Raw genomic sequence first — 13197 nt, 5'->3', positions numbered from 1 at the left:
AGGAGCGCCGATGCCCGGGAGCAGCCTGCTGTGCCCTCCTGCCGAGACCAAGGCTGGGCAGCAGAGCGGGCGCGGGGGTCCGGGGCCCCGGGGGTCTGCGCCCCAGCTGCCCCCCTCTCCCAGAAAACAGCGAGCTGGTTGATGCAGGAGCATCCCCTGCCGACCAGCGCCTGGCAACCATCGCCTCTGCCAAGGCGTTATCGCCCCATCCTCTCCTGGCTCTGGGCTGGTGGAGCTTGGCCAAGGCTGGTGCCCAGCGCCAGGCTCCCGGCCCCATTTGGGTTCCACAACCATCAAAACACCCAGAGCCAAAACACCCAGAGATCATCAGAATGTGTCTTCAGCGGGTGCTGGTGGGGCTCAAAGCCAAGGCAGCGCTTTGGAGGTGAAATTCTTTGCATCCCCCTGACCCTCTTCCAAAAACCCTCCTTCCCCGTGCAGAATATTTCAAGTTTAGGACTTCAAATATTTCTATTAATAAATTACTATGCATCATGTCAAATTAGCATTGCCATTACTAAAAGATTAATAGCGACAATGCGTTGTGGCACTCCATTGCTTCAGGGTAATTTTCTTTTGTTCATGCTTTGGCATAATATCGTGGAGCAGAGCGGCAGAACTACGGAGCATAAATTTAGGTGCAGCCCCTCAGCAGAAGAGGCAATCCTAATCACAGCAGAGGGCTGGCAATTAGCTCCCAACCTTCTGGGGACATCCCGGGATGAGCGTCGCCCGACATCCCTCACACCTCTCACACGACAAGACAGATCCCGACGTTTATGTGTTCTTATTTACTAAGTGCTCGGGAGGAATAAACAAGGCTAATTTGCATATGAAGCCTTTTTATTTGAGCCCTTGAGTAATTGGCGGGTTAGCGGTGGTGCGTGCACTTAAGTGTACATCACGCCGGCAGCAATCTTCACTTCCATAAATTCTCCATCCTAACTGGAGTTTACAGGGGAGAAATCACTGCTGCTTGGTCCCTTTCCATGGTGCTTGTAAAAAGGAGCAACTTTTTTTTCTCCTCAGCCTCCTCGGGCAGGGCCAAGACAACAAAGCAATTAAACAAGGTGGCTCAGTGGATGGGTTTTGAGATAAAGGCTGGGAAGCGTCGTGTGGCATCGTTCTGTCTCGAGGATGCACGCAAGGATTTTGTACCTGCAGTTTAATGATGGGCAGGGAGAGGAAAAGCATCTAAACCTCATTTCGAGGCACTGCCTTTTTTTATTTTTTACTGGTTTAACAAATGGCTTTCACGAGTGAAATTATTGCGTTATCATCTCTTTGGCTTCGTGCTGGATACATCCAGGAAAATATCTTCATGATGGCTCTGTCTCTTGCTTAAATATCAAGTATTGGTATTTTTAATGTTTTTGTAAACATTATATATTTTAATACTTGAGAAAATGTATCTCATAAATAAGCTTTATTATCTGTCAAAAAGGATGAAAATATAACTTTACATTTCTGTTTTAAAGTAATTTTAGTGCCTATTAGCTATAAAGTAACAGTTATATATAATTTAGAGTATGTAGTCACTCGAAACAACTTGACATTTTCACACAAACACAGAACCTTAATAATAGTCTTGGGATTTCATTGGAAGTATACACCACTACAGGATATTAAAATAACTTATGGTGCACTGTAATTCTTGTTTTGTATTTGTCCAAGTAGTTTTGAAGCATGCTATAAAGCAGAAAAATAAAAACCTAAGCTCCAAAGTCAGCTAAGCTGCATTCTTAAAGTTATAGCAGTCTTTTCATATTAAGTATGATTAAACCAGCTGACATTTCTCGTTGTCATCTCTCTCTTCTCCCCTCCTATTAATATGCTGTGCTTAAAATGTAAATGCTGTGCAGACAGCATTTTTTATTTAAAGCCCTTGCAATTGTTTGCTTAAAATAATGATGCTGATTGTATGCATTCAGGGATGGGAACGAGAGCCTGAAAACAGTAATTTACTTGTTGATCTCAGGGTAAACTCCAGGTTTGTGCAGTGGAATACTTTCAGCACTGGAGTGATGAACTCGGGCAGCTCCAGAAGCCCAGTGATGCTTCTTCCCATTGTTCTGCATCCAAGCAAAAATCAGAACCATGAGGACACCACTGGAGGTTCACCAGCCTGACCAGTTTCTTCTTAAAATAAAGTGGAATTAAAAAAAAAAAATTAACAACTTTCATAACTTTTTTTTTGTTTTTTAAATAACCCGACAGAACTAATTGTGATTAAGATTTGCCCAATTTTAAACTTGTTCTTCTAATTGTAATTGGAGTGGGCTGTGGGTAGGGATTAGGTGAGTGTACAGATGTGCACAAAAATTAATATGGACTTGGAGGAATGGCCTCATCGCCATAAAAGGGCCGACCAAATGTTCACAGATGGAATTTGAGTGGACCCTTATTGAATAAGCTCGTAGGGCCCACTTGGGTCATTTCTGCATCAATCTTTTTTGGTCTATTTGGAAAAGGCACAGTTCAGGCCTTTTCCACAATAATTACTCTCATGCCTGATCCATTAATTTTTAAATTTGCTTTAGGGTTGACTTGTGACAGAACCACCACTATTAACGGGAAAAAATTAAAATGCAGTTTGGAGAAGGTTGTGCGTGGCTACGTTGATTTTTTAACCTTCCTTACTATGGTATGGTCAAACAAAATAATTACAAAATATATCAGTATTTTATCCACATGGAATGCAAAAATCTTGTATATAATTAAAGGTCTTGCTCTGTCAGGAAACTTTCAAAACCTGGCGATAATTAGGGAGTTTGAAATCAAGAGAGAATTTGGTGATATAAAAGGAAAGAACTTTAAAATATTACAGCTTTTTTCCTTCTTTTCCCTTCTCCTTCTCTCCTGCCCCAGGGTTTATTTTCAAGGCCAGGCTGGGCACTGGGGCTTGGAGCACCCTTGGATAGTGGAATGTGTCCTGCCCATGGCAGAGGGTGGATCTGGATGAGTTTTTATAGCTCTTCCAACCCAAACCATTCCATGAGTCTATGATACCTTTTTTATTTAGATATTACTTTTAAACTGCTTGATTTATAAACATGCACACGAAAAACCAGATCCAGAAGTTTTTCTCTTTATACCTTTCTTCCCAGGAGTGCCACTGAATTTGTACACAGCAGAGAAGAGCAGGAACGAAATGGAATCATTAAACTGTGAAAAATGGAAATATTTGTAACAACAAAATAAAGCCGATGGAAGACTAATTTCAACAAAACAGGTTTTAAAAATTTCTCGGGGTTTAGCAGCATCTGTTCCATGGAATGAGGATGGATAATGGAATGGTTTAGGGTGGAAGGAACCCCAAAATCCCACCCAGTGCCCCCCTGCCATGGCAGGGACACCTCCCACTGTCCCAGCTGCTCCAGCCCCAGTATCCAGCCTGGCCTTGGGCACTGCCAGGGATCCAGGGGTGCCACAGCTGCTCTGGGCAAGCAGGGCAGTGGATGAATTAACTGAGGTTATGATTTTGAGGGGGTTAAAAGGACACGTGGTCAAATGTCTCTCAAAAAGGTGGTGGAAAAGGGAAGAAATGGACAGCAGTTGCCTAAAGAAACAACAAAAAATCATTCATTTTGTTTTGGTTTGATTTGGTTTTGTTTCTTGTGGTTTGGTTTGGTTTGGTTTGGTTTATTACATTTTGTTATTATTTTCCAGAGATTTGGAAGTAGAAAAAGATTTAATTAAGAAGACATTTGATGCAGACATTCCCAGCCAGCTTTTTTCTCCAGAATGGGAGATTGACTTAACCAGAGCAATTTGAGAACACCAGATAAATCTGGAGGAACACAGAAAGGACTCTGTAGAACATTCCAACAATATCCCTCCCTGAAAATTAGAAATTGCCCCATTTGCAGGTGGAAAAGAGACAGCTACTTCTTCTTACTCCCTAGTATATTTATTTTTCTAGCTAATTTTTTCCTACCAAGCAGAAGGAGAAGTGTCTATGTTAACAACGTTTAGGTTGGGTTTTTGAAGCTCCAGGTGTTTGATGCAGCCCACCAAACTCTGTGGGAGCTGCAGGTCCCTGGTGTTCCTGGAAAAGCAGCTCCTGGTTGGTTTTTATGGGGAATGTGTGGTAATAATATTATCCATTAAAGTTGATTCTGGTGCCATCGTACAGAGGTGGTGTCATAAATAAAAATCTGGCTGCTGGAATTTGGATGCAGCTCCAAACTGAATTTTCCTTTTACTTTGCTTTGCTCCTGTTCTCTCCTTCATGCCATTTTTATAGCTTCTAGTTGAGGTTTTATGGAATTGTTGGGCATTTTTACATGCTCAAATATGTGGAAATTTATAAATAAATAAAGCAATTCTGGAACTGAAGAACACAATAATATGAATCACCTGGCTGTGGAAAAGGTATGCAATCAAAAACTTGTTTTTCCTCTCTCTGTCTGGGGTATAATTTCAAAATGTTTTAAAAATATTCCTTTTTATTTATTTATTTATTTATTAACTGGGGCTCAGCTAAGTAGCTGAGCAGGAGGGAGCAGCATTAGAATATTGATCAGATAAATAGGCATTAGGAGAATTAAGGTGCTGGATGTCAGCAGAGGCACGCCTCTGGAGTTGGAGTTTGCAGCTCCTGAAGGCAGCAGGTAGAGAAAGGAAGGCAGGGAAGCAGGAGCATCTCCCCATGGGACTGCAGATGACATTGTAACAGATGACTCCAGATGACAATGTAAGAGGAGGAATGGGGAGAAATTATATTAACAAACTGTAGTCGATGGTTATAATAAGATTTGAACTGCTGAATAACCGAACCTGAAAGACCAACATATTTTTCAAGATGGTTTAGAAGGATCCCATGATTGAGTGTGTCAAAAGCTGCAATTATGTCAAGAAGTATTACAAAGGATGGATTCCCAACATCAGCTACAATAAGTGTATTATTACAAATCCTGATCAGCAGAGATTGGAAAAAAAAAAACAACCAAAACCCAAAAACAAAACTGCAGTGAAACTTTTGTAAAAAATTACATCCTCAAAATATGGGCTTTATGGCTTTTCTTCTCTTCTAATAATGATTGAAAAAAAGCAGATTTAAATCTGCCTTACTGATTACTGGAACATACGGGGATTAAAAAAATCCATTTAATACAGTTACTTTTTTAGAGTTTCAGATAGTCATAGTGAATGATAATACCTTTATGATGTTTTAAATATGGGAACTTAACAGAGAAAAGATTTTTTTCTCAGATATTGGCTCCAAGGGCTGTGCTGTTGGATAAAGATTTTGTTTCCCAAATTGTAAGACTGAGAGTGAATCACATGAAACTATGGATTTATTTTTTTGTTGTTATTGTTGCGAGAAGAGGTTCTATAATAAGTCTATCAGTTTTCTGGCATAAATTTGTCAGGGGAATAAATGTGTCTAATACATATTTTTGATGATTGATAATGGTTTTCCAAGTCTGCTAAATAAGGAAGTAAGACATTTTCTTTCTATGTTTAAATGATGGGAAAAATACACTGGGTGTTATAAACCAGCAAAAATATTATTAGTTTAGAGGGTTTGGAAGTTCTGAAAATTTTAGCTACATTTAGTGGAATTTCTAGCTTTGTGCACAAGGACAACAATGTGCTGAATATCAGTAATAATTTTTTTTTCTTTTTCTGACTCACATTTGCCGCATGCAAATATTCAGTTGTTCAAGCATAAAGTCTCCTTAATTCTATTCCCAAACTCAAATAGAAAAGCCAGTTCCAGAACATAATAAATTCAAGATTTAAGTCTTGGGTTTTTTTTTTAGCCAAGCCTATTAGGGATTTGCAAATCCTGTTGTCCACATTATTGGTTTTGCTGTTTCTTCCCCACACCTTCCAGTGGGGAGTGAGGGAAAAGTCCATTGAGGGTCCAAACGAGTGAATATGGATAGACTAAGAAATGGTTTTGCTTTGTTTTGGTGGGTATCCAGGAGCAATTTAACAACGGGCTGATGGAATGGCAAGTGAAAAGTGGGAATGTGATCACAGAATCAGAACAAATCATAATGGATTTTTATGGAAAAGACTTCCAAGATCATCAAGCCCAACCTTCAGCCAGCACCACCATGTTCACCATCACCATACCCCCAAAATGCCAAACACCTGCACCTAAAGAGGAAATGTGCATCTTTAAATGCCATCAGAATTCTTGCTTTATTTGAACCCAGATTTATCATTTGTCTTGGTCCCCCTTTCACGTCTGTTGCCTGAAAACATCTTTCTGCTGAACTTGCAGTTTTGATAGCCTGCAGTATGTGAGGCAGCTAAATAAATAGAATTTGCAAGAGCACTGGTTGAAAAAAAATCTATCTTAATTAGATGCTTATTGAAATCGAGCACAAACTGCATATGAAACATGATTTCAAAACAGAAACAAATATTTTTTTATATTTATAGATACTCAGTAGTATATATAGATATTGCCAATATCATGCACAACTTTTGAGGAACAAATGGGAAAATTGAGATTCCTGCTGACTTTGGAGCTTTTCTAAAATAAGTGTCTCAGATGATTCTAAAAATCTATCGAAGAGTCATTTTGCAGCAGTGCAAAACTTTTTGTTCATTGTACTTTGTGTGCAAGGAATGATGGTGAAAGGAAGGGGGGAAATCTGCACAGATCCAGGGTTGTTTCCAGCTCTTTATTTTTCTCATTGATGTCCTGTTTTATGAAGTAAGAATCTTTTTCTTACTGTCTGTTATGATGGGATACACAATATAATATTCAGTGTTGGATTCCAGGACTTGGTGTTTGTATAGCTTGCCATCCATTTTCTTGTCTTTTGAAGATCCTATGGCAGGGGAAAAGCCTGAAAACTCAATATTTTGCTTTTTGAAAAGATCTGTTTCTGATGTGGAAGAAGACGAACTGAGTGAAAACAAAAAATTATTATCTGAAAAATGTCTAAGTGTTATAAAGGAAAAATGGGGATGTGAACCTTGAGAAATTTTATCTTCATGAAGCTGGCAGGTGGACATGGATGTGGAATTGGCTGAACGGTCGCACTCAAAGGGTTGTGGGTGTTTGGGCTTCCCTCCTCCTCTGCTCCATGCTCTTATGGCCAGGAATACACCAGAGAGACAAAAAGCCTTTCATGAATGAAAATTTCAGGACAAATTATTATTTTTTACTTTCTTGGAGAAAAAAAAATAAATTGCCGGAACAGCTTGGCTTCCCCACAAATCTCCAACTAACCCTTGCACTCTTTGTGACCTTCTGGTGCCCCATGCCATGAATTGTACCTTGAGGTTATGAAATAGGTCTCAGAGTAGTTCTCACCCACTCCTATACAGCTTTTGTGTTCTGAGCCTTCAGACATTGTTGATTGGAATTTGAAATTTATTTCCTGCATTAATATCTTGATCTGATAGAGCTTTCGCTTTTAAGGCTGAGCTTTAATTTGTTTAATCTGGCATATTCTTAATTATACGAGCTGTAAATTTTATTGTATTGTAAAGGCCTGAAACACACACATAAAGCTGCAGTGCCAAGGTACAATTGATTAACGGGACCGTCTTGCTCTTGGGTGAGACAACAATGTGCACTGGAGAACTTGGGGGGGGTCTGGGAAGAAAATTCCAATGCTGGCCCACTGTCCTAGAGAATTTTGTGAACCTGTGGAGAGGTTCATTAATTTGTGAATCCATGCAGAAAAATTTGTGATTCCTGCCCATGGTTGGGTTAAATGGGGCTTCTCTTGTTCTTGCCAAGAAGGTTTAAGAAAGATAAGTGGGACAGGATGAGCTAAATTTAAAAAAAAAAGCAAACATCTGAAATGTCTTCCCAGTGTCTTGCTGGGAGATAAACTTCATCCCCCTTGTCAGCTGTGATTACAGGGCTTCCCTTGCCAGGACTGGGGCTGGGCCACGATTCATCCGTCAGAATCGGCTCCGCGGGTTCCGCCGCCGCGAAAACGGGAACAGCAGCGGCGCTGGCAGAGACGGGAACACGCTGGAGCAGCGAGTGAGGACACACAATTATTTCATTATTCATGCGTGGGATCTCTGGAGACTCGCGATGAAATTTCAGCCTCAGAAAACACCAGCTTTTTTTTTTTCCTCCTGGTGAGCCAAAGAAATTGCTCTGCTGGCTTAGCTGGTGGAAGTAATCCAGCCAGGCTTGGTGTTGGACACAGTTAGGTCAGGAGAAGGCAACCACATGAAAGGTTTTTATTTCAAAGCAGGTTGTGGGGCCATGCTCTGCACCCCAAGAGATGTTGTGGTACCATTTCTGAAGCACTGAGGTGGAACTCTGGGCAGTTACCCTTGTCCTGTGCATTATCCACATAGCCTGTTCTTCCCTTTAGCCATAGAGTCATGTGGGCATTTAGGTTGGAAAATACCTCTAAGAAACTGAGTCCAGCAATTCACCTCATACTGCCAGCTCCACCACTAAACCATGTGCCCAAGAGCCCCATCTACATATATTTTAATTTCCTTCTTGAATGGTCACTCCATCACTGCTGTGGGCAGCCTGTGCCAGGGCTGGACAATGCTTTTCAGGAAGAAATTTTTCTAATCTCCAGACTAAACCTCCCCTGGTGCAACTTGAGGCAGTTTCCTCTCATCCCTGGGAGCGGAGCCCGATTCCACAAGCTGTCCCCTCCTGTCAGGAGTTGTGCAGAGCCACAAGGTCCCCCCTGTGCCTCTTGTTCTCCAGGCTGAGCCCCTTCCCAGCTCTCTCAGCCATTTCTGGGGCTCCAGCCCCTTCCCAGCTCCATTCCCTTCCCTGGACACGTTCCAGCAACTCATTCCAGGCAGTGGCAGGAATCACTAGTGCCTGAAGTTTCCAAAGGGCTTGATCATTGTTAGAAGTCCCTGGGGAGATGCGGAGGAGGGGGAATATCTGTGTAGTTTCCATTTCCCCATCTCTTCCTATATTTTTGTTTTAGGGGGCTGCTGAAAGCGGTGCCAAGTCCCACTTGCCCTGTGTGTAACTTTGGTCACACGCTGCCTTTCATCAGCAGCCCTGGGTAGCAGGCCCAGATAGTCAGTCAGCAGTCATCTGTTACCCCCAGATAAATCTGGGACAGTTTGTTAAGTGACTGATGCCTTTTGCTAAGTCCTCTAAGTATGATTAATGTGCAGAAATGTCTGGCTGGGCGATAGGTAAATACAAAAAACAGAGGCACCGTGCCCCAGCCTGTTTGTGCTTGTCCATCCATGTGCTTTGATCAGGGGGAAAAGTTAGAGGAGCTGCTGATAGCCCAAACCACTGCCTAAGAGAAACCAGGCACACTCAGGGGATATCAGAGTCCCAAATCTGAGAGTTGTACAAAAACCAAAAACTCTCCTCCTGGAGAAAGTAAAACTCCAGACTCGGAGGTTGAAGAGGCTGAAAAATGTGACTCATTCTGTCAAAACTGGTTTAGTTCAAAGCAGGTACCTTTATATCTCCTGCAATGCCACAATTTAGGGAATTTAATCCGTGACTTTTTAATGGTGAGAGATGGGAATTCCATAGTAGCTCTGAGCAAAAAAAAAAAAAAAAGTAAAATATGTGAGGGTTTTTTGCTGTAAAGGCTAATTTTTTGTATTATATGTGGAAGTCTTCAACATATCCTGCTGATTTTAATGGTGTGATGTTAAGGGTAGGAGACCACATTGGGGTAGAAGACCCCATCTGGCTGCCTGGACCGTTTTTGGGGAACAGAATTGCATTAATGGAAGTAATTGCTCTGCACTCAGCCCAGAGTTCAACACATACATACTGATTCTAAGACAACTGATATCTCAATACTCACACTGCCTTGGCATTTTTGAGTACTTTGCTCTTTAAACATGTGTGGGCAGGTTCAGGTTACCTGTCTCTGAAGGCTCCCTGTGCTCCTCTGGGCTAATTTAGTTCACCAATGGCAAATTAATTACTCTCCAGCCTGCTATTTATCTTCGTGTGCACAACAGACAAGTATCTCATAGATGGGCAGATCTACAACTTGCCAGCTGACATTATTGCTGGCCTGACAGGTAGGGGCTCAACTTCTGGGTGTGCTGGAGTCCTGCGTGTGCACAACTCGCTTCACAGCCAGCAGTTCTCCGAGGACTCGCTGCTTCCAGGAGCTGCTGACGGCAGAGCCGAGCCCATCCCACACCGGGAGCGGTGGGAAAGTCCTGTGGATTCCTTCCTGAAATACATCTTGCTTCTGTCTGAAGGGTTCAAGTCGCTCGTGATCTCATCCTGCACGTTTGAACCGCCGGGGGACGCATCTGTGACTTCAAAAAATGGGTCACACACATTCCGGGGGATGTGTCAGACAGGAACTCCAGCTCAGCGATTCCCCCAAATAATCAGAGGATTTGGGCCAGTTATGGTTTTCCAGATAACCCTTCAATTTTACTTCTTATGTAAAGGCTAATATACTGCTGGCTGCTGCTGCTGGAGGTTTGTTCGAAACCAGCCATCATTTTTGTACTTTCATGCATATCTTTAGAAAATGATGAAAATATTTCACTGCAAACTAGGAAGGGGAAAAAAAACCAACCAGTGAACTTGTGTACAGTGAGATAAAAATCAGTGTTTCATTACTTATTTATTTATTCATTTATTTAAAAATCTTTAACCAGAAAAATTCATTAAGATGCGATATCTCATGTACAATGATGGCCTAGGGATGGGAGATGGATTAAAAAATATAAATACTATTGGGCCTAATCTGCGTACCATTAACACAAATATGAAATTAATGTAAAAGTTCCTGACAGTACAAACTTGGCTTTAGCTCTTTAAGCATATGTTTAAAATAGTGAAGAATGGTGGTAAGATTTGGCAGATGAGAGATTCAGTAAACAAGTGTGTCTCAAAAGAGACAAAATGTCAGCAAAATAATTGCCTAGCAGTACTTCATATCAATTAATTCATTTGTATTTAATTAAAAGGAGTCATAACAATTGGCTGCTGTATAAAAGCCCCTTAGCTCTGGAGTCTTCTATGTCTTTCCTTAGTTTTCTGGGGCTGGATATTGTTAGCCTTTTTGAATAATTCAACCCAGATCTATTTCCTAAACAGAAAATCTATCTTGGAGTTATTCCCTTTTCTGCAGGGAAGGAGCAATAAACAGTAGCTTTGTGTGCCTTATAAATGACAATGAGGGAGACAAGGGCTGGGATTTCAAAAAGCACTTGAAACCAAAAATGTTGGGGGTTCCTAAACCAGGGAGGTGCTTCTAAATATGGATTTTATCCAAGAGGACTCCAGTGAATCTATGTGGAGGGTGACCAGTGCTATAAAGTCTTGGCAGAAGAGCAGCCAGAACACCCAAGCTCCTCTAACCTCTCCTCTGGGGCAGTGAGGGTCATTTAATGTTGGATAATGAAAATGGCAACTTTGGATTTATCCAATTTCCCCTGTCTGGAATTAGAATAAACTCCTGGTTTAAAGTAAATGATGCTGAGTCAGGTGGTCAAATTACTTCGTTCAGAGTATTATCTGTGATTATTTTTATTGTTTATTGTTTTGGTGCATCATTTCCTAGTTGACTCAGAAAATCTGATACCCTGCAGTGCCTTTTGTACTCTTCAGTGTAAATCAACAAATTTTGTTACTAAATAATGAGCAAATAGTTCCATCAGGTGTGCCACAAGATTTCTGGTATTTCCAAATGCCTGGAGACATTTAGCACTGGGGTGTAGGATGGCTGAACTGGGGACAAAGTGTGATTTTTAAGAGTAAAACATGAAGAATATAGAGCAATTCCTAGGTAGATGTCACCAACTGTGAAAATACACATTTTGGGAGGGTCCCAGCATTAGAATTTTTACTGGGAAATCATTATGACCAAAATGGAAATGTTCATCATATGAATGCAAATACCATGGGGGCAGAAATGTTAGTGCAGTAAACTGTTACTGTGGGTCAGGCCTTCGGAAGTGTAGGCTAACCTTCCATCACAAATGTTAAAAATAGGATATTTTAAGGGACACTTTGCCACGATTTCTGCTGTTAATTACAGATCTCCCAGTGCTTTGGCAGATCTGCTGTCCATAGGCCCACTGGCTCCTCCCTGCCTTTGGCATCACCCCCAGATAAGGTTTGCCAAGGGAGTGGCCTTAGAGGCATCTGAACATCACCCAGAGGAGGATGAGAGTGGCAGGAGTCTGTCCCTGGGGTATCCAGCTCCGTGGGATGCCTGTGCTGGAGGTACCCCACCTTCGGAAGGAATTTCCCGTGTGGATTTACGACTGCCATGCGTTCCCCCTGTTTTTGGCCTCCCCAAAGAGGGAAGCTCGCTCTTGTCCTGCCTGGTGGTGGGGAAGGGTTAAGCCCTGTCAGCCCCTCCTCTGCCTGCTGAAGTGCCTTGTTTGCAAAGGATTGATAGAGCACCCTTGAGAGAAAGATTCGCATTTTCACTGTTCCGTGTCAGGGAATGAGGCTGTGTGATTTTTGTGTCATTTTGCACTGCCATATTTCTTCCATTAGGAATTCTAATATTTCACAACCTCTGTCAAGGAAACTGCTACTCCTAATGCAGACGGCCAATGCATTCCAGATGGCCTCGTAATCCAGTTCAGGTTTTTCACATACATTATTTCGGATCCAGCGCGGGTCCAGGCTCAGCTTTGCCAAAGCTGGTTTCATGATTCATTTGCAACTGCAACAAGTTAATCCCAGAGCAAAGAGCTGTGTCCACTTCAGGTGAATTCTTCTTGCCTGCTGGCTCCAGACATTGGCTGGTAAGACTTCCTTCCAAAAGAGCAATTTATATTCAGCATCCTCGTGCCAAATTCTTCCTCTCCATATCCATGGCCCATGGATCAAGGAGATGTTTCTAAAACAAGAGTTCCTTAATTTATGAACTGTATTAGCTCGCCAGTGAAACGGGTCCAGATCAATGAACCCATTTTACAGCATCGAGGAAAATATTTAAAAAGGAAAAGCCCAATGAGCTAGGCACATAGAATATTAAAATTTAAAATAATTCCATGGGTTGAATCGTGATTAGTGCTCAGCTTCATTAATTCTCAGCCCAACAGCATAAACAGTAACAAACAAGCAAAGAGTGACTTCATGCAGGTTCATCAGGGTCAGCCTTGTTCTCCGTTTGTTTCCATCCATATTTATTTTGATTTTCTTTTTATAGATCCTTTGCACTGAGTTGCTTTATGCCGTTGTTTGTTTGGGAATTTCCATAAGTCTGTGCTGAATATTAAACACAATTTTCTATTTACATTTAGATAGTGAAACGTTTTCCTAAACAT

The sequence above is a fragment of the Lonchura striata genome, chromosome 6 (genome assembly GCF_050655825.1).
Source record: "Lonchura striata isolate lonStrDom1 chromosome 6, ASM5065582v1, whole genome shotgun sequence".
Taxonomy (NCBI): domain Eukaryota; kingdom Metazoa; phylum Chordata; class Aves; order Passeriformes; family Estrildidae; genus Lonchura; species Lonchura striata.
This window is presented reverse-complemented; position numbering follows the sequence as displayed.